The sequence below is a fragment of the Vespula pensylvanica genome, chromosome 20 (assembly GCF_014466175.1).
Source record: "Vespula pensylvanica isolate Volc-1 chromosome 20, ASM1446617v1, whole genome shotgun sequence".
Lineage (NCBI taxonomy): Eukaryota > Metazoa > Arthropoda > Insecta > Hymenoptera > Vespidae > Vespula > Vespula pensylvanica.
The window spans coordinates 2,584,643-2,604,642 of record NC_057704.1 but is presented as its reverse complement, the minus strand read 5'-3'; the positions used below and the strand labels follow the sequence as shown (position 1 = coordinate 2,604,642).

General features: G+C 30.1%; 1 protein-coding gene across 8 annotated transcripts in view; it reads left to right on the top strand.

The window, feature by feature from the left end:
* LOC122635991 (fasciclin-1) overlaps positions 1 to 20,000 on the top strand; it is a 310,273-nt gene that overhangs the window by 175,215 nt on the left and 115,058 nt on the right. The window contains exon 2 of one of the 8 annotated variants that reach the window (XM_043826765.1): positions 7,746 to 7,793. The exons of the other annotated variants lie outside the window; for them this stretch is intronic. The gene's annotated coding sequence lies outside the window, so the exon portion shown is untranslated. The remainder of the gene's footprint in view (positions 1 to 7,745; positions 7,794 to 20,000) is intronic. 8 annotated transcript variants of the gene reach the window in all.

The following is a 20,000-nucleotide window of genomic DNA, read 5'->3' as shown; positions in this document are numbered from 1 at the left end:
CGTACCATGAATTTTTTTACCGAATCAAAAAAATATAACAAAGTTATTTAACGCTCGTCAAAATATTAATTAAATCGAAGCTACGTAAAATTGCATAATTATCAAATGTTTGATTACCGCGTTATAAAAAGGAAACAAACTTCGTTGCATCATTAGATCTCTCTATAGATTTAATCGATTATATATATTATATAAATACTATGGATATATCGTATAATACCTAAATATATTTTATATTATATATATATATATATAATATTATAATTTATTATACGTTAATATGAATTTATTATATAACGTTAAATATATTTTATTAAATGTATATAATATATACATACTATGATATATCATATAATACCTATATATATAAATCGTCGGTAAAACATTAAAGATAATTACGATGCGATGTCTATCTTATATTCGTTCAAGAGAGAGACCATAAAAAGGATGACAAGATAGAGAAGATAGATACTTTCCTAGAGGCAGAAAAGCAAATTCCACGAGATGGTATTTCCTGGCCGTCCTCGAAAACATTTTCTCCGTTCTTTGAAACGTAAAAATAGATTACTAAAGAAGGCGTTCTCGTTCATTCATAATTCCTTCTCATTTGGCGAAGCGCGAGACTGGGGACACTGGAGAGTGAGAGAGATAGAGAGAGAGAGAGAGAGAAAGAGAGAGAGAGAGAGAGAGACAGAGAGGTGAGTTCACTTGGAGAACACGAGGGACTACCCGTTTATTATGCCGTTGCCCCTCGAGGACATTGACGTAAAAAATAAAGAGAGACTGAGTGAGAAAGAGAAAAGAGAGAAAGAGAGAGAGAGAGAGAGAGAGAGAGAGAGAGAGAAAGAGAGAGATGCAATATGGCTAATCGCGAAGCGAGCTAGACGACAGTCCGGGCTATGAATAAATTTCGTGCACCTTTCCTCGTTATCATAGCACCGAGTTTAAAAAAAAAACGAGAGATAGAGATAGAGATAGAGAGAAAGAGAGAGAAAGAGAGAGAGAGAGAGAGAGAGAGAGAGAAAGAGAGAGAGAGAGAGAGATAATGTAAAAGGAAAGGAAAATAAGTTCCATTTCCAATAATTTTTAACTCTTTCTTTTTTATATTTCCGAACACTTGTTTATATATATATATATATATATATATATATATATATTTATTTATTGAAAATATGTTATAGACATATTTTAAATAGAGAAAGATTAAAAAACAAAAAAGATTAATATAAAAATAAATGATTGGAAAATATTTGTTATTATCACGAATACGTTTTTTATTGTAATGATTATAATAATGATTTCTAAACGAATGAGATAGTTAAGAATCGTGAAAATATTCTAAACACGATTGTCGAATAATTTTTCCATTAGATGTATGACGACGATAAGAGAAATATTTTTATGAGATAGAGAGAAAGGGAGAAAGAGAGAAAGATTGATTCGCCGATGTTCGAAAGAATGGCGACGTTCGATCGTAAAGAGGATACTTTGAAGGATCATGAAGAGAAGAAAAGAGTTGTGCAATCCGTTCTTTTTATTTCTCAATGATCTATAAAAGTAATGAACATAGCAATTCTTTTCTAAGAACGAACAAATCAATTTACTAACTCGTTTCTTTTTCCTTTTTTTTTTTTTTTTTTTTTTTCTGTACAGATATATATTTATATTATTTTCAGATAGAGAAATTTTCATTGAAATGTAAATATATATATATATATATATATATATATTTATATTTCAATGAAAAATATGCGAATGAGAAGCACGAGCAAAATCAATAATATAATTTTCATTAATTAATTATGATATTGAAGATTATTAAGCGTTACATCAATAATCTTGAACGACTGAGTAATGCAATACGATAAAACGTTGCATTAAAGATTTACTTTATTCTATCTTTGGATAAAAGAAATATTAGAAAAAAATTTATCAGAGGATTCGAAATATATACGTATTCTATATAATAATTTATGTACTTTAATATAATAATTTACACACATACATACACACATACCATCTCCTTCAAAAAATAAAAAAAGAAGAAAGAAAGAAAGAAGGAAAGAAAGAAAGACATAAAAAGTATCTTAAGATACGGAAGAAAAGAGATAATATAAAACTATAAAAAAAGAAAATGGCATAATATATTCATCGACGTTTCATCCAGCTCAATTTTTCTTCTTTATTCCATTTACAAAATCTCCATGCGCATTTAAAAGATCTACTTTTAGATACAAACAACTACAAAGATCAAATGTCTAAATCTACATACGTACATTACATACACATCGTATACGTATACCGTAATATATTAAATTAAGTAAAATTTCGTTAGGTGATTAAAACAAAGTACATAGACGAGTAATAGAGAAGCAATTTACGACTTTCATGAACGAGTGTTCGTCCTCTTCGTCCTTTTCGTTCTCTTCGTCCTTTTCGTTCTCTTCGTCCTTTTCGTCCTTGTTTTCACTGAGAGAATAAGTGTGAGAGAGATAGAGTTTGAGTAAAGGAAGTAGTCGAAAACAAAGAGAGGAAAGCGAGTGAAGTAACGACGAAAAGAGAGAATCGTCGTCCACGTTGACGACGGCTCATTTAAGCTTCGCCGAACTCAAGCAACTAGTTACAACTTTTTCCATTGACTAACGTAGATAGGGACGTTGGGCGGCCCTGCAAAGTGACTCGTTTTATACTTTCCTGTTCGCTTGCTTCGCAATCTCTCCTACCTATTTCACCATCCTCTCTTCTTCCTTCGTTTCCTCCTCAGAATTCTCTTCGAACGTGTTTTACCAGCCTACCTTTCTTTTTACGAGTACCTTTGAGTACGACAAATGAGTTTTATGACCTGTCACTCCTCTCTTATTATTGTTGTTAGTGTCGGCATCGACTTAAAACTATTTCTCCCTGTTTATCTCTCTCTCTCTCTTTTTTTTTTTCATTTCCTTTTTCTGTTTCCTTTTTTTTTTTGTTTTTTGGATCTAGGATTAGTTTTTCTTTTTTAATAATCTCACTTGCGGGTTTTTTTTTTTTCTTTCTTTTTTCTTGATTTATGAAATAAATAGGACGTTTATGGTATAAGTAATGAAAAGGAACGAACGTTCGACGTTTGTCGAACGGACGGAGATTTGTGTTTGGAATTAAAAATTGAAGTATTTTCTTATATGGAATTAGTTAACTTGCTTTGATCGGCTTGCTTGTATAAAATTTAGGATGAATTTTATATATGAAAGAAATGTGAAATGAATAAGTGATACGTTTTTAACGTTAAACATTAATTCTTCATATTTTTCTTAGGAGTATTGTTCTTTTTTTTTTTTCTTTTTTTTTTCTTTTTGGTTTGCAGAATAAATATGAGATGATATAATGAAATATCATTTATTTAATCTAGATCAGAGAAATTTGGATTTTTAAATTTAAAATAATTCTTGACGTAAAACGATGTTTCATTATATTTTTAGGATGTTAAACTACTTGCTTCAATTAGCTTGTTTATGTAATATTTAGATTTCATTTTATGTAAAGGGGAAATAAATGAAGTTAAACTAAATTATACTAAATTATATTTTTAATATTGAAGATTGTTTTGACTTCTTTTTTTTTTTTGAAAATAATCTTTCGTTTTTCGTTTTACAAAATAAATATGACGTTTAATGTCACGTTACGTTATTCCATTACTCCATTATTACTCTCATTATGATTATTGCTATTGTTATTGTTGTTGTAAGAAGAGAGAGAGAGAGAGAGAGAGAGAGAGAGAGAGACAGACAGAACTACACAATTGTATATATACACATACACGAAACATACTCCATTAACTCTGATTGTTTTAAGATCTCGACTCCCACTACTCTAATTACTCCAATTAAGGTTCTAAATCACCTTGATTAATGAATAAGAAGTAACCCCCTATCAAAATTAATTGACTTATCAGACTTATAATAACTCGATATTAACACTGGTCAATATATGTAAAAATATTCATTCTATCTAAAATATATCGAACAAATTGTAAGTTTCGTTTCTAAAATCTATGATTTACTTACGATTTATTTATTTATTTTGTAAATTTTACTAAAAGAAACATCAAAATTGTTGTCAAAATATTTTTCTTTTCTATCTTTTTTCTTTCTCTCTTCTGTCTTTTACTTTCTTTTATTGTTTTGTAAGTTAAATATATAATAGTGTAGAATAGATACATATCGTTTGTATATAAAACTCTCTTTTTTTATAAAAAGTTGTAAAGTTAAAAACCTTAATCAGAACAAATGCATGTCATATGAAAAACAAAAAAAAAAAAAAAAAGGAAAACAAAGGGTTCTTCAACTCATAAAGTTTACAACCGTTGGTTTACGATATTTTTAATGTTAGAATCTCTTTTTATTTTTTTGCAAACTCGATTACATGAAAAAGTACCTATTACGTTTATCGTCGAATTGTATTTTCGCGATATTTCAATTTTTTCTTTTTATTTTACTTTCGAAGAACAGTAAAGTCATCTTTTTTATCGATCTCTTTAATAGTACACTTTTGTTATAGTAATAGTTATTAAAAATGGAGTGGAAACGATTACGTGTAACTGTTAAATTAATTACAATCTCAAAATTGTACGTGGCAAAAGTTGATCGGACGAGAAATAACATTCGTGTAAAACGAAAAAAGAGAGAGAGAGAGAGAGAGAGAGAGAGAGAGAGAGAGAAAAGATAGAAGAAATTCGAAGGAAATACGTTCTGTTATATAACCTAATAAAATGGACTTAACGAGTTCTGTGAAAAGAGTAAAATTTCGCAATGTTCTAACCGTATAAGAAGAACATCGGGAATGCGAGAAAAGTGGCAAACAACTACTTACATACCAGTGTATATAAGAAAGTTTAGAATTTAACTTTCAAGTTGGCTGCCGGTGGCTGTCATACATTTTCATCTCTCTTCTACGACGTACTCGTCAATTAAATTCTTCAATTTTATTCTCCAAGTCTAATGAAGAGCACCACTGCATTTTTCTTCTTTATAGTCTCTTCGCAATTCACTATAAAGAATGTCGATTTTTTATGTCTATGAAAGAAAAAAGAAAAAAGAAAGAAAGAAAGAAAGAATTTATAAGGAAGGAAAAACGATGTGTACAATACTCTTATTTTTCCAAATGTCTGTGTGTGTGTGTGTATGTTTTTTTTTTAGATATATATATATATATATATATATATATATATATATATAAATACACATAAATTAAAAATTAAAAATAATACAATTCGATAGAAAGTATAATTAAATGATTAAAATATGCTAGAAATAATATATAATTTTTCATATTATATTATATAAAAATAACGATAATGGATAGTATTGATAAAATAGTATTTAATAACAATATAAATTATCATTAAATAATATATTCATTTGACTTATATTAATTTACACACAGACACACACACACACACACACACACGATTTTTTTTAATGAATAAATTTAATTAAAATTCCTTCTAACTATAGGAATATCTCAGACATATTTAATAATTATCATATCACGTAATTATTAAATACATATATATATATATATATATATATATATATACAAAAAATATATATAATATTAAATACACATACACACACACACACACATATATATTCATATATACATATCAACTTCCCACCAAAGTTACGTGAACTCTCACTTTGTATTACATACACATACCTATATCCTTACGTACATATATAGATACATACATATATACATACACGTACATATACCAACATACACATATACTTACATCCATACTACTATACGTAAATACATGTCTCTTCTCTCTCGTACATGTGTATACATTATGAATACATAGACGCATTAACCTGGACAAGGAGAGACATTAAACGGGTATGGTCGACATCAACGCAACACAACAACACGTATTGTAACCGTTTCTGTCGCGATTCATCGCACCCAACTCTCTCCCCTTCCTTCTCCCACCCTTTACCCCCCACCTACCTTAATTATATGTGTTTCTGCCGTAACTCTCGTTACAGTCCTCATTGCAACCTGTCTCGTGTGTACATACGTATATACCTACATATATATATATATATATACATACGTACATATACGTACATATATACATATGTATATGTACGTATACATATTCTCTTTCTCTGTCTATCTCTCTCTCTCTCTCTCTTTCTTTCTGTTTTTCTCTCCATCTTTTTCTTTTGTATAGGAAACATTTGTAACTGCATTTTATGAATCCATTATGAAATAATTGTTCGATAATAGCCGTGAGACATGTTTTCTTTTTTCCTTTTCTTTTTCTCTCTCTTTCTAACTTCCTTTTCTCCTCTTTTTCAATTTTCAAATAGAAGAGGATAATTAAAAAATAAAAAAAAAAAATAAAATAAAAACTGAGAACAAGTAGGAGAAGGAAACACGCGTTAATATAGAAATTTATTTTTTTTTTTTTCGTTGCGTTAGGAAAAGGGGATAAAAATTGTATTTTCTACTATGTACTGTTTCTTACGAAAATGTAATTTATATACAAACGTATATATATTTTATAATCTACGTAGAAATTATGCATCCCTTTACTCGTTGATAAGAAACATGAGAAATAGTAGTAAATTGCAATATATATATATATATACACACACACACACACACACAAAGATTCATGACGACTATATTTCTTTTCCTTTCTTTTTCTTTTTTTTTCCCTTCCTCTTTATACTTTCGTCGTTTTAATCCGTGCAAGATCTCGAATTAATTCCTTCTCCTTTCTGAATAAATTCCTAGTATTTTTTCTTCTTCTTCTTCTTCTTCTTCTTTTTTTCCCTTGTTTTCTCTAACATACAAGAAATAAAGATTCTCTAAGATAATGTACATCGACTCTTGTAATACCTTACAAACAAATAGATACATACGTAAACACGTCATCCTGCTTTTCACTCTTAAATATAATTCAAAGAACACACGCAACGACGTTTTATTTCGTTCACGGCTTTAAAATAATTCCTTTTTCACTCGAGAGAAAAGAATAAAAGAAAAAAGAAAAAAGGAAAAATTGAGAACATTCTCATTGTTAAAAAAAAAAAAAAAAAAAAAAAAAGAAAAAAAAAGAGAGAGAGAGAGAAAATATATACGCCGTGTTAATTTTACTTATTGGATACTTAAAATAAAAAAAAAAAAATCGCGTATTCTACGAGATAAAATTTATTTAAATTTATTTAATTATTTAAAATTATAGTAAGGTGTTATAACGAACGGTGTGTTAAGTTCATGAATATGAAATTCGAATGAAGGTCCATATAAGTGTGTCGCTCAAACTACGAATATTTGAGTTATGGCAACGACCGTCTCGTGTTCCTACCTCGATTCACTATTTCATTGGGTCTCTCTGCACATTATGGGCAAGTTAAGGGAAAGAGGGGGTGAGAATACGGGCAGAGCTCCTATTATGAACATAATGTACATATGTACGTTACATGGGCCAAAGTCTTCCTGAGAAATACGTAGGTACACCACGTCATCAAGCGTTGATTTCGATTCTCTACGAGAATGGACTCGATATATTCTCATTGAACGTCGTTCCTACTACTAATTTTGAATGATATATCCTTTTATCGATCATATATATATAATATGAAATATATTTATGTAATATAGGTATGTAATATAAGTATGTAATATATATATATATATATATGTTCGAATAATATGAATTATAATATGAATTAATTTTTATTTTGTTCGTTTGTTCGCAGGTATGTGTCTACTAAATTTTCGTCGGACTACATTTTATTTCAAAGAACGTGAGTTACTTCTGAAATATATTATATTTATTACAAACAATCGTAAACAAATTCATTCGTTTTCTATTTAAACGTCATTAATATCATTTTGATAACTGTTTCACGCACTCGTAAATATTTCTTTTCTTCTTTTTGTTATTCTTTTTTAACGCACGTTCGAATTCTTAATAAACCTTCCAAGATAATAATAATAATAATAATAATACAAATTTGTGCTTCTTAAATATATCTCACCTTGATGTTTATTTCCATCTCCATTTATTTTAATTATTACGTTAGTCTCGTCGTCTGCTTTTTATCGAAAATAGTGTCGTTCTAAAAAAGTATACCGATCATTCGTAAATATATCAAAGATCGTAAAAGAACTATGAAAAGTATATTTTCTCTTTCAACTTTCTTCTTTTTCAAATCTCCAAGATAATTATAAAAATCTAAACTTGTTTACGTAATCGTCAGAATATATTTTAATTCGTTAACATATTCAACTTTTTACGTCGATGACGTTGATAATTTTCCAACGAAAAAAAAAAAAAAGAAAAAAAAAAAAAAGTAATTTGCCCTTTTCGAATTATACGAAGTTCGAATCTAGGAAAACTCATTCTAGATGAAAATCGGTTAGCAAAGCTTCGCTCATTTTATCTCTCCCATCCTCTCTCTCTCTCTCTCTCTCTCTCTCTCTCTCTCTCTCTCTCTCTCTCTCTCTCTCTCTCTCTCTCTCTCTCTCTCTCTCTCTCTCTATTTCTCTTTCACTCTCGTTTCCTCTTTCACACGTTGAAGCAGCAAGTCGCTTTCGTCGTATCCTTTTCACGCGCTCGTACAGAACGATAAATCCGCGGAGCTGAATCGATCGGCGAACGATCGACTCGGTAAGCCGATGTGTTTCTGAGGGATTAGCCTTCGGGACATAGCGTGTGCTGTGCGAGATGCGTATTACGTGATTGAATCCACCTACGGTTATATCCTCGATATCGAGACTTATCGATCCGATTGGTATATATATATATATATATATATATATATATATATATATATATGTATATGTTGTAAAAAAGTTTTCTCAAAAAGCTTTCCAAATTTTCAATGAATTTTTCTTCTTCTTTTTCTTCTTCTTATCCTTTTTCTACTCTTTAGTTCTTCGACGTGGTTAAGCACTTTTATTCGTAAAATGTGTCCTTCAAAAAATACGAGAGAGAGAGAGAGAGAGAGAGAGAGATGTTTTTGCTTTATCCATAAATTCAACGCTTTTGTTTCTATTATTAAAAAAGATCGATAAAACGATCGTTTATTCTATATTTTTTTTTTTATACGTACTCACGAAACTTCCACACGATGAATACCAATTTTATAGAGGAGAGTTCGTTCTCGATTAAACAAAAGTCTTCTTTGTTTTTCTTCTTTCGGGTGTTTCGTTTTTTTCTTTCTTCTTCTCTTTTTTCTTCCGCTTCTTCTTTCTCTCTTTTCTTTTTCGTTTTTTATTTTCTTTTTTTTGTGTTACGCATCGATTCATATAAATTGGCTTATTAATCGATTAGTTTGTCGAATATATACCTTCGAAGATAAATTTATCTTTTTCTTTTTAGATATTACCAAGTCTTATATATATATATATATAAATTCTTATTACATTTATCTTACTTCAAGACATATTTCTTGCTTTTTAAATATAATTTATATTATATATATATATATATATATATATATATATATATATATTCAAATAAATTTAATATGAAAACTAAATTGAGTTAGTTAACGTATAACGATAACGTAACCTCACCAAATTCGCACATATATTATATTATATTATATTATATTCTTTGAATAAAATTTATTCTAAATATTTCAATATATCAAAAAATAATATATATATATATATATATATGTATTAGTCGATATAACGTGATTATTAATTACTTATTACCTACGTACATATCTATATGTGTCACATGAAACACGCGATCGACTCAACTTTAACCACGAAATCTTATCGTGTCGTTCATTTTTTTTTCTTTCTCTTTAAACTACACAAATACATACAAATAAATACGCATACATACGTATATACATAAATGTACTTCTTTTGCGAGACAGCGCATTTTATTCGAAAGATTCGAGAAAAATCGTCGAAAATGTCGATTCTCGTTCGATGTTCGATAAAGCGAAAACTTTCTTTCTTTCTCTCTCTCTCTCTCTCTCTTTCTATTTCTCTTTCTTTCTCTTTCATGCGTTCTCCTTGAATTTTCTCTTCCCTTCGTATAAAAATGTGCCATCGCGGCGAGATTTTTCCCTTATTCCTTGTCGAGAAAGCACACGAGAATATTATTATCGTTAGGTCGTTCTTATATACTACTTTCGAGATATCGAACATACGTTTGTACATATCAGAAATAATTTTATGAGAAACCCTATAAAAGTTACAAATCTCGAGCCTTTTCCACGACCCTTTTACTCCTTATATTCCTTCAACCCCCGATCTTCATTTTTGTAGTATATTCCAGCAAAAACTTTTGCTTCTATAATATTCACAAATAAATATATTCAATATATTTAGAGTTTAATATTTCTTATATATTCTATAATAAATACGTTTATGATTTCGCTTGTATAATATTGACAAATAAATATATGTAAATTTTAATATATATATTTTAAATATATACATTAACATGCGATAATATTTCTTATTCTACAATATTAATATTTCATATTCTACAATAAACGCGTTCATATTCTACAATTAAACTCGTATCAAATATTATTAAAAAAAAAAAAAAAAAAAAATTATTACCAGTTACCTTCGAACAATTTTTATTTGAAGCTCGTCGATTCAAACGTTTCGTTAAGGAGTCTACATTAAATTATATTCAAAAAAGTTGATTAATAAAATATCTATCGATCTATCGATCGACCATCGTAACGATTACGAATAATGCAGTATTTTAAATATCTTACGTACTTACGTACATTTAAATTACATACATAAAAAGGAAGGATATCTAATATCGTTCTACGACCGACCTGCGAATTTCTGAAGAGACCTTAAAAGTTAAAATCGATACAAGTAGTTTTCTGGAGATAAAAATTTCCTTTTTCGTGTCAGAAAAAGTTATTGTCGGCTAAGGTGATAAAGAATTCTCAAGACGCGAGTCGTGTTCGCATGCGACTTTGCTTTATACAAACACATACACGATATATATATATATATATATATATATATATATATATATATCGAGGACGAACTTTTGGTATTGCTTTTGACAAATTCTTTGAAATGCGTTAGAAATATTCTCCTAGCAGAGTAAGAAATCATTCTTCGAGAAACTTGTAGCCTAGGCAATGTCCGAAAACGAGAATGAAAAAAAGAAAAAAAAAAAAAAGAAAGAAGAGAAAAAAAGAAAAGAAAAATAAGAAGTCGTAAATATCCATAGAAACGAGAGCCGAGAAATATATGTATATATATAATTTGTGTGTGCATATATATATATATATATATATATATATATATATATACGATATATGTACACACATACATAGAATCTCTCAACGAAAAATGTCCACCAGTATTATTACGAAATCTAGTGATTTTATTTTATTTCATTTTATTTTCTACTTCCTTTCATTTTATTTCGTTTCTTTTTTTTTATTCATTTCATTTTATTTCATTTATTTATCGTTTCTTTCTCAAAATTGTCAGTCAATAATTTTCACCGAAAGAAAAAAAAAAGAGAAAAAAAAATGTCTATCGAAATTTAAGATTAAAAACGAATTTTATTTTATTGAATGTATAAAATGTCGCCGACCTCGTCATACATATACAAATATACGTACATACATACATATATATAATACATATATATACATATATCTATGTAAGTACATACGTGACAGTTTAAAGCTATGGTGCAAAATCGTAGCCAAGAGATTCGTGCCAGAATCTCTCTCTCTCTCTCTCTCTCTCTCTCTCTCTCTCTCTCTCCCTCTCTCTCTCTCTCCCTCTTTCTGTATGTCAGTCGAATAGGATGTAGAGACAGCAAGCAGGCCACGAAAGAGAGATAGATAGATAGAGAAAGAGAGAGATAGAATAGACAGCGAGAATCACAGATTCTCGCGTCCTTGGTGAGAAACAGATCGAGCTCGTCGTAGTAGGTTTGTGTGGAGGGATGGAGATAGAGGGTGGTTAGCAGAGGGTGGTAGTTGACGGTGAGAGTGGAGATGGTATAGAGGAAACTCGCAGTTTACCGCATTGTCAGCTATATACAGGGTGGCCAGGGCGAGTTACCCTTCTATATCCGTGACACCCTTGCTCGCGAACTCGAGGGGTTTGAGCCTGGTTTGCTAAACTAGGTTGCCGCATAGTGACGTCATACAATCGTCCTAGCTAACCCAGTTCGCGTACGAGGCCACCTTTCGCGTAAACCAACCGCCTTCCCAGCTCCGAAATCTATGTATTCTGCAAATATTGCCTCAAAATTACGTCTCCGTGGTTGGTAAAGCTTCTACTCACTCTCTCTCTCTCTCTCTCTCTCTCTCTCTCTCTCTCTCTCTCTCTCTCTCTCTCTCTCTCTATCTATCTATCTCTCTCTCTCTCTCTCTCTCTCTCTTGCTAACTCACTTCTCGCGAGACCAGTCGATGCCCCCAGGCACGAGAGGCTCGAATTAAAACGGCACACCGAGAATGTAAATTTACTTCCAACCCCTTTCGCAATCCCACCTCTCGTCGCTTGCTTTCGTCCTTTGAACCAACCCCCGTTCTACGACGTTCCTCTCTCTCTCTCTCTCTCTCTCTCTTTCTCTCTCTCTCTTTCTTTTCTTTTTCTGTCTCTCTCTTTCGATTTTCCTCCCTTACTCTCTAGTTCAGTTACTCACCAAGCTTCTTATCCGATAAAGCTTTTTAGAATCAATTTTTAATCCGGATACCAGCCGTGCCATGCACGTTTAGCCAACTAGCCACGCAAACTTTCGATCGCTCCAATTTTTCTTTTCTTTTTTTTTTTATCTGTTCAGTTTTTTCTTCTCCCTTTTTTTTTTATTTTTTTCTTTTCTCTCTCTCTCTCTCTCTCTCTCTCTCTCTCTCTCTCTCTCTCTCTCTGTCTCTCTCTGTCTCTCTCTCTTTGTTTTTTGATAGTAATAAATCCGATTATAAAAAGAGATTTCACCGAAAGGGGTTTCGTAATTGTTTAAAAGCCATTATTTCATCGAACCGATATTTTTATGGTTGGGTTTTTTATTTTTAGTTTTGTTGTTGTTATTATTGTTGTTGTTATACGAGCAATATGGTATAATACACGAGCACGTTTTATGTTTGATTTATAATGATAATTGTAATGATTGAAATATTCTTTGTTCTTTTTTTTTTCTCTCTTTGTTTTTTTTTTTGTTTTGTTTTTTCTTTTTTTTTTGTTGATTACGTTAATCAAAGCAATTCGTAATTTTATATAACAAAAAAGAAATAGTATTATTTATATTGAGATACTATTGAATTCAGGAGATGTTTTTTTTTTTTAATTTCAATGTTATACATATAAATTTATTAAAATTTGATAAGAGCATTAATAGTAAATAAATAAATAAGTAAATAAGTAATAGTGACAAGAGAGTGATGACTTTCAAGCAATATTGAAATCGAAATGTCTTTCAAAATTAATAACTTTTCTACATAAATTATCTGTAATACTTTTACTTGTTTTTATTTCTTTTTTTTTTTTATACAAAACATCGGAATGCGTTAACATAAAAACTATTAAACAACGAGTGAACAAAACCAAAAGCAAAATACAAAATTAATCTTCAAACGGTCATCTAAGAAAAGAACAAAAATAAATAAAATTAAAAAAAAAAAAAAAAAAAAAAAGAAGAAAAATACTAATCGCATATAATGCATAAAAATATGCATTCCTTCGAAGCAATCTGACGGTTGATCTGTAACGTTTACAATTAAAATCATTAATTACAAGCAGCAATAATAAAAAAAAAAAAGGAACAAGAAATAAATTTCCAGTTACGTGCACTCCGCCCTCTTATATGTTACCTACTTATATAAAACATTTAAAAGAGAAAAAAGAAGAAGAGAGAAAAGAAAATTACAATGCAGTGGTGAATGCGACGTAGAGTTATATCGCGTGCAAAACTGTATCGTATCAACTAATAAACCACGAAACTGGGTCTATTCGGTATGTAAAAGAAAAAAAGAAAAAAAAAAAAAAGAAAGAAAGAAAGAAAAAGAAAAAGGACAGAGAAAACGGTGAGTAAAAGTTTTCGAAGAAATTTATATCATTAAAAAAAGAAAAAAAAAAAAAAACAGCTGATGACGATGTAACCAATAACAATCTATATTTTAAATAATTTCTTCTCTTCCATGTCATTTCATTACACCATATGTATATGCGTATATGTAACACACACACATGTATTTATATATTTTACTTATTAATATATGTGTGCGGGTGAATGAGAACAAATGATGGAAAATAAAAGTTTTAAGTTCCTGAAGAAAGATTTAAAAACAAAAAGAAAAGAAAAGAAAGAATGAAAGAACGAGGAAGAAAAGTAATCTTTTATCTTCCTATTAACGCTAGAGAAAGAGAAAGAGAGAGAGAGAGAGAGAGAGAGAACGAGTCATTGGTCTTGGATAGAATTTGCTCACGAATGAATCTATCGTTTGCCCTTCTTTAAAATGGTATTGAACGTTCTCTCGTCGATAACGGATACGTCAGAAAGATTGATCGCGATTCGGTTGGAAGCTGCTTGGCGGCACGGTGTGGTGCGGTGCGGTGCGGTCGATCGATGAGCTTCATTGCGATTCGAATCTGATATTGTGACCAACTAGAAGAGAAAAAGGAAGAGGAAGAATGAAAGGAAGAAAGAAAGAGAGAAAGAGAGAGAGAGAGAGAGAAAGAAAAAAAAAATAAAGAAAGGGGTAAGCTTACCGATCGAAAAGGGAGGCAAAAAAAAATTGTTGAAACTGTTCAACCTTCGATTTGCATATCTTTCTTTTTTTTCTCTTTCTCTTACTTTTCTTTTATTTTTTCTCTTTTTTTTTTTGTGCACAATGGTGTGGATGTTGCGCGAGTTAAACTTCATTAAATCGAAGGGAAGCCACGCGTCCGTAAGTTGAATCCAAAAAAAGAAAAGAAAAAAAGAAGAAGAAGAATTAGAAGAAGAAGGAAAAAGGAAAGAAACAAGAGTAAACGCTAGAGTATCGTAAATTAATTAGTGTACTCGTCCAATAGCGATTTTATGGCGGAATGGGATGGGTCAGAAGGTGCGAGTAAAAAGATAAATAGAGATTTTATTTCGAACGAAAATATTAAGCGAAATATATCTTCAAGGGTTCCTTTTTTTTATATATATATGTGTGTATATATATATATATAATATATTTTTCTTATCGTATTCAGATATCATTATGAATTATTTAATTAAATATTTAAGCTCGTGCTAATACCATTGTTGCTTACGATTTTATATTTAAATCTCATCGTGTATTATTTCAATTATTAATCTCTCTCTCTCTCTCTCTCTCTCTCTCTCTCTCTCTCTCTCTCTCTCTCTCTTTCTCTTGTTATATTTATTTTTTCATTTTTCCATTTATATATTTCACTTATTAATATATTTTCAACATAACAACGTATATAATTGTCAATTAGAATAAGACAAGTGAAATTTATAAACGATGTCACTTTAACATCAGGATTGATCCCAAAAGGTTTTGGATCTCAAGGCCATTATATCAGTAGATATAACCAATCCGTATCCTCGCGTCTATGGGGATTTATCATCCATCTCGTTAACTTCCGTTTGTTTCTCATACGTCGATCATGTTATTTATATTCCTGTATTATGAATCCCTTCCGGGGATTCCACAGGGTTGCCTTTGTTAAAGGCTCGAAAGTGAGAGAGACAGAGAAACACAGAGAAACAGAGAGAAATAGAAAGAGACAGAGAGAGAGAGAGAGAGAGAGACTATGTCGTATCCACTTCGAGCTGAATATGTCCCCGTAACCATTCCAGCAGAAATAGCCTACGGGGCTTATGTGAAACTCAACAACCAACAATGTCCATATATCATCGATAAATCCAACGACCGATAACATATGCACTAGAATGATCTCATGCATCGGTTTCATATCTCTCTCTCTCTCTCTCTCTCTGTATATATCTATCTCTGTTTCTCTCTCTTTCTCTTTTTGTCTGACTCTTTCTCTCTCTATCTCATTCATAGTCCATAAGTTTATTTCTCTTTGTTACGTTACCGATGTAATATTTTTATAAAAAAAGAAAAAAAAAAGAAAAAAAGAAAAAGAAAAAAAAAATATCGGTATATTAAAAAATCCTCGTTATATTTATCAACACTGTTGATTTTCAATATGAATGCAAAAATTATGTATCGTTCATAATTCTTTTTCCTCTTTCTTTTTCTAATGAAACTGTAATTAGAATGTCACGCTCTTGCATAAGCACATCGGTATGAACAAATCGGTCAATATTTTCCATAATATGTTATCCACCCTATGGATTTTGTCTTTAAAAATAAAAAAAAAATAAAAAAAAAAAAAAGAAGAAACGATATGTAAGTATCTACATGAAAATATGTCTACGAAGGAATAAATATAAATCTTAAATGCACGATGAATTAATGAAAAGAAAATGAAAAAAGGAAAGCAAAAACAAGAACTAAGTAATCAATAATTTAAAACTCTTTCAAAAAATCGAGTTTGTTAATGTATAACTTTATAATTTGATAAGTCTATCGAAAGAGAAAACAAAAAAGGGGAAGAAAAAAGAAAAGAAAAACAAATCAAAAGTCCTCTTAACGAATAAGTTTCGCAAAGACGATATCAAGAAATTAAAGAGCAGTAACGTTACGTAGGATCTTTTAAAATTCTTTGAATGAACGAGAAGGAGAAGTAGAAGAAAGAAAAATAAAAGGAAAGAGAAAAAAAAGGAGAAAAAAATGAAGAAGTAGAAGAAGAAGAAGCTTGGAAAATTGTGAGTTAGTAGTCAACGCACGTAGTACCTTCTTACGAAAGGCAAACTGCGGCGCGTGCAAAGGACAAGATATCGAAGAGCATTACTCTCGGTTGCACCAAGGACACCGAAGTATATATATATATATATATATATATATATATATATATATATATATATATGTACCCAGTGAGATCCTTATTTCCTTCCTTCTCCAACCTTCGTTCATTCGTTTATTATTATCTTCTTTTATTTTTTATTTTTTTTTTATTTTTATTCTTCTTATTTTTTATTTTTTTAAATAATTAACTGCAATCTTCGTTCATTCCATTATCATCATTATTAGCATTGCTATTGTTGTTGTTGGTATCTTGAATGATTTGAAGATCAACGCAAACGATTTATTTACGATATATTTCTATGTTTTTATTCATCACATCGCATGCTTTCTTATATTTTCGTATTTTCTATTTTGTATTAGATTTGATTGGATCGTAAAATATTGTTACGTAATATATCATAGATCCATACGATCTTTTCAGGATATCTTAAAAATCGTGATTGGATGTACTACTTTTATTTCTCTTCCTTTTTTTTTTTTTTATCGGATTTGAGATTAAAATGGGGGAAGGGTGGAAGAAAAAGAAACACGAAAGGGAATAGAGTCGATTTTAGAGAGACAGAGAAAGATAGAAAGAGAGAGAGAGAGAGAGGGAAAAGGCACGATGCCAACGACAGGCACCATATGAATATCTATCATGAATTATCCGTCTGAGTTTAAGTGCTGCTTGAGTTGGAGATAAAAAGACGAAATGAAAAAAATTGTTAAAAAAAAAAAAAAAAGAGAGAGAGAGAGAAAAAGAAAGAGAGAGATAAAGAGAGAGAGAGAGAGAGAGATCTCTTTTCGTGAGATCTAGTGATCCAGTGTCTCTTGGGTCGCGACCATCCTTGGATATGTTCCAAATGTCAAGAATTGTTCATAGTGAAAGAAAATAACGTAGTACGAGCACGAACTAGAGAATTCAAACATGAAAGATTTGGTAACCCTTGCAGATCGTATATTTCAATATAAGTACATATTATATGGGGAATTGGACAATGAATTTATTCGGAATTATATCGTCGGAATTATTTCTCATCGTTTTTATATTTTTATCAATAACTTCGCTATTCTCTTTCTTTTTTTCTTCCTTTTTTTATCTGAAACGTTTAACATTTCATGTCCAAAGAAATAAAATACTCTATTATCATAGAGTATATATCCGTTGTATGAGGAAAAGAAAAGAGAAGAAGAAAAAAAAAAATTGATGTTTTACGATTGGCTAAATAACAATGTTTGTAGGTTTTTTTTTTTTAATTTTCTTTCTTTTTTTTTTTTGTTTTGTTACGCAAAAATCTTTCGTATCCGATATATCTAAATAAACAACGCTGCATAGTAGTGTTTCTTTTTTCCTTTTGTATCGAAATTTTTTTTTTTGGTACTTCATATCTGAATAAATGAAACACTTCCTTTTTGTATTTTATATTAGAAGAAAAAAAAATGAAAATAATAATAATAATTGATATCCTATACAGGTATCTAAATAATAAATAGCTTCATAGTACTTTTTTTATTTGAAAATATTTCGCATCTCTTATGTCTAAATAAATAAAATCCCTGTATAGCATGCCTTTCTCTTTTTTTATTTTATTTTATTTTATTTTACTTGTTTTCTTTGTTTTTGTATCGAAAGAGCGTTTAGTAATTTATATCTAAGTGAACAACTACGTAATAACTTTTTTATTGAAAATTCTGAAATTACATATTTACGACGCTTCTCGACGTTTACTTTTTGACGATAAATAAAAATAACAATTCGTATCGATAAATTATTATGTCTTCGTCTAGTCCGTCGATTAAAAAAGAAAAAAAAATAATAATGATGATAAATAAATAAATAAATAAATAAATAAATAAAATAAGAAGAAATAAAAAATCCAAATGATTTTAATACTGGGCCTTACGTTTCGTTTGAACGAACCGAGCGTGGTAAAACTAGACGAATAGTAGCCATTTCGATCGCACTTTACGCCATTAAGAAGAAGCCAGAGTGCCAGCCAAGCAATCGGCAGGAATGCCAGTGCTTCCCAAGATAAGATCGATATATAAACTCCGAAGGTAAAATAAATCCGTAAATGGCCTCCATCCGGTTGAAAAATCTATGTTATTTTTCTCTAAGAAATACATAGCGTTCTCTGTATATATACTATACTTATATCGTTTGCTGTCTATTTGGGATAACGTGAAAATAAAAATTTACAATTTTTTTTTATCACAATTATTATCATCACTTTTCTAATACTTTTTTTAAATTCAATACTCTCTATCAGCTTTCATTAAATTTCAATATTATAATATAGAAATATCGATAAATGGATATCGCCTCTTTCGTAATAAATAACAATAATAACAATAATAATAATATAATAATAACGTTAAATTCTTAGCTCGATTCATTTCAACGACTCGTCGTTATAACCATAATAAAAATTCCAAACAATTCGAACATTCATAATGATTTCATTCCATCGATTATTTTTCTTATTCTTTTCGTTAAACAGAGAATATTAAACGACCAAAAATGCGATCAAAGACGATTCCAATTACGACTGATTTAATTACGATCTAAAGATTCAATTAATCGGATTTAACAGGTTTATAAGACAAGTTTAAAGACGTTGAGGGATCATCGATCGATCGACAGATTTTACTTCTCGATCTTGAATATTAATCGTTTCATCGTCGCTCGGTTAAATTCGTTCGGTCGATGCACGGAATCTCAGGTTCGCATTGTACGCTTAGCGATTAATTAATGTAATCCTTGGATCCTTAAGGAGAGCTTGGAGGTTAAAAAGGGGTGGGAGAGGGTGGTAAGGTAAGGATTCGTTAAGGAATAAAAGGAGGGATTGAGACATTAATCTAGAGGAAATCGAGTCGACGAATTTTACTCTTTCTCTCTCTCTCTCTCTCTCTCTCTAACTATCTATCTATCTATCTATCTATCTATCTATCTATCTAACTATCTGCGTATGTATACGTAAATGTGCATGTGGATGTGCATGTGTGCGTTTGTGTGCAAGCTTTGCATTTCCTTCTTTGCCGTGAATTAATCAGAATCTCGGAAATGGCACTCCTAATAGGCCCGAGCTCTTTCATCGAAGATCGCCTAAGGAGTTTCGTTATGGCGTCTAAGAGAAATG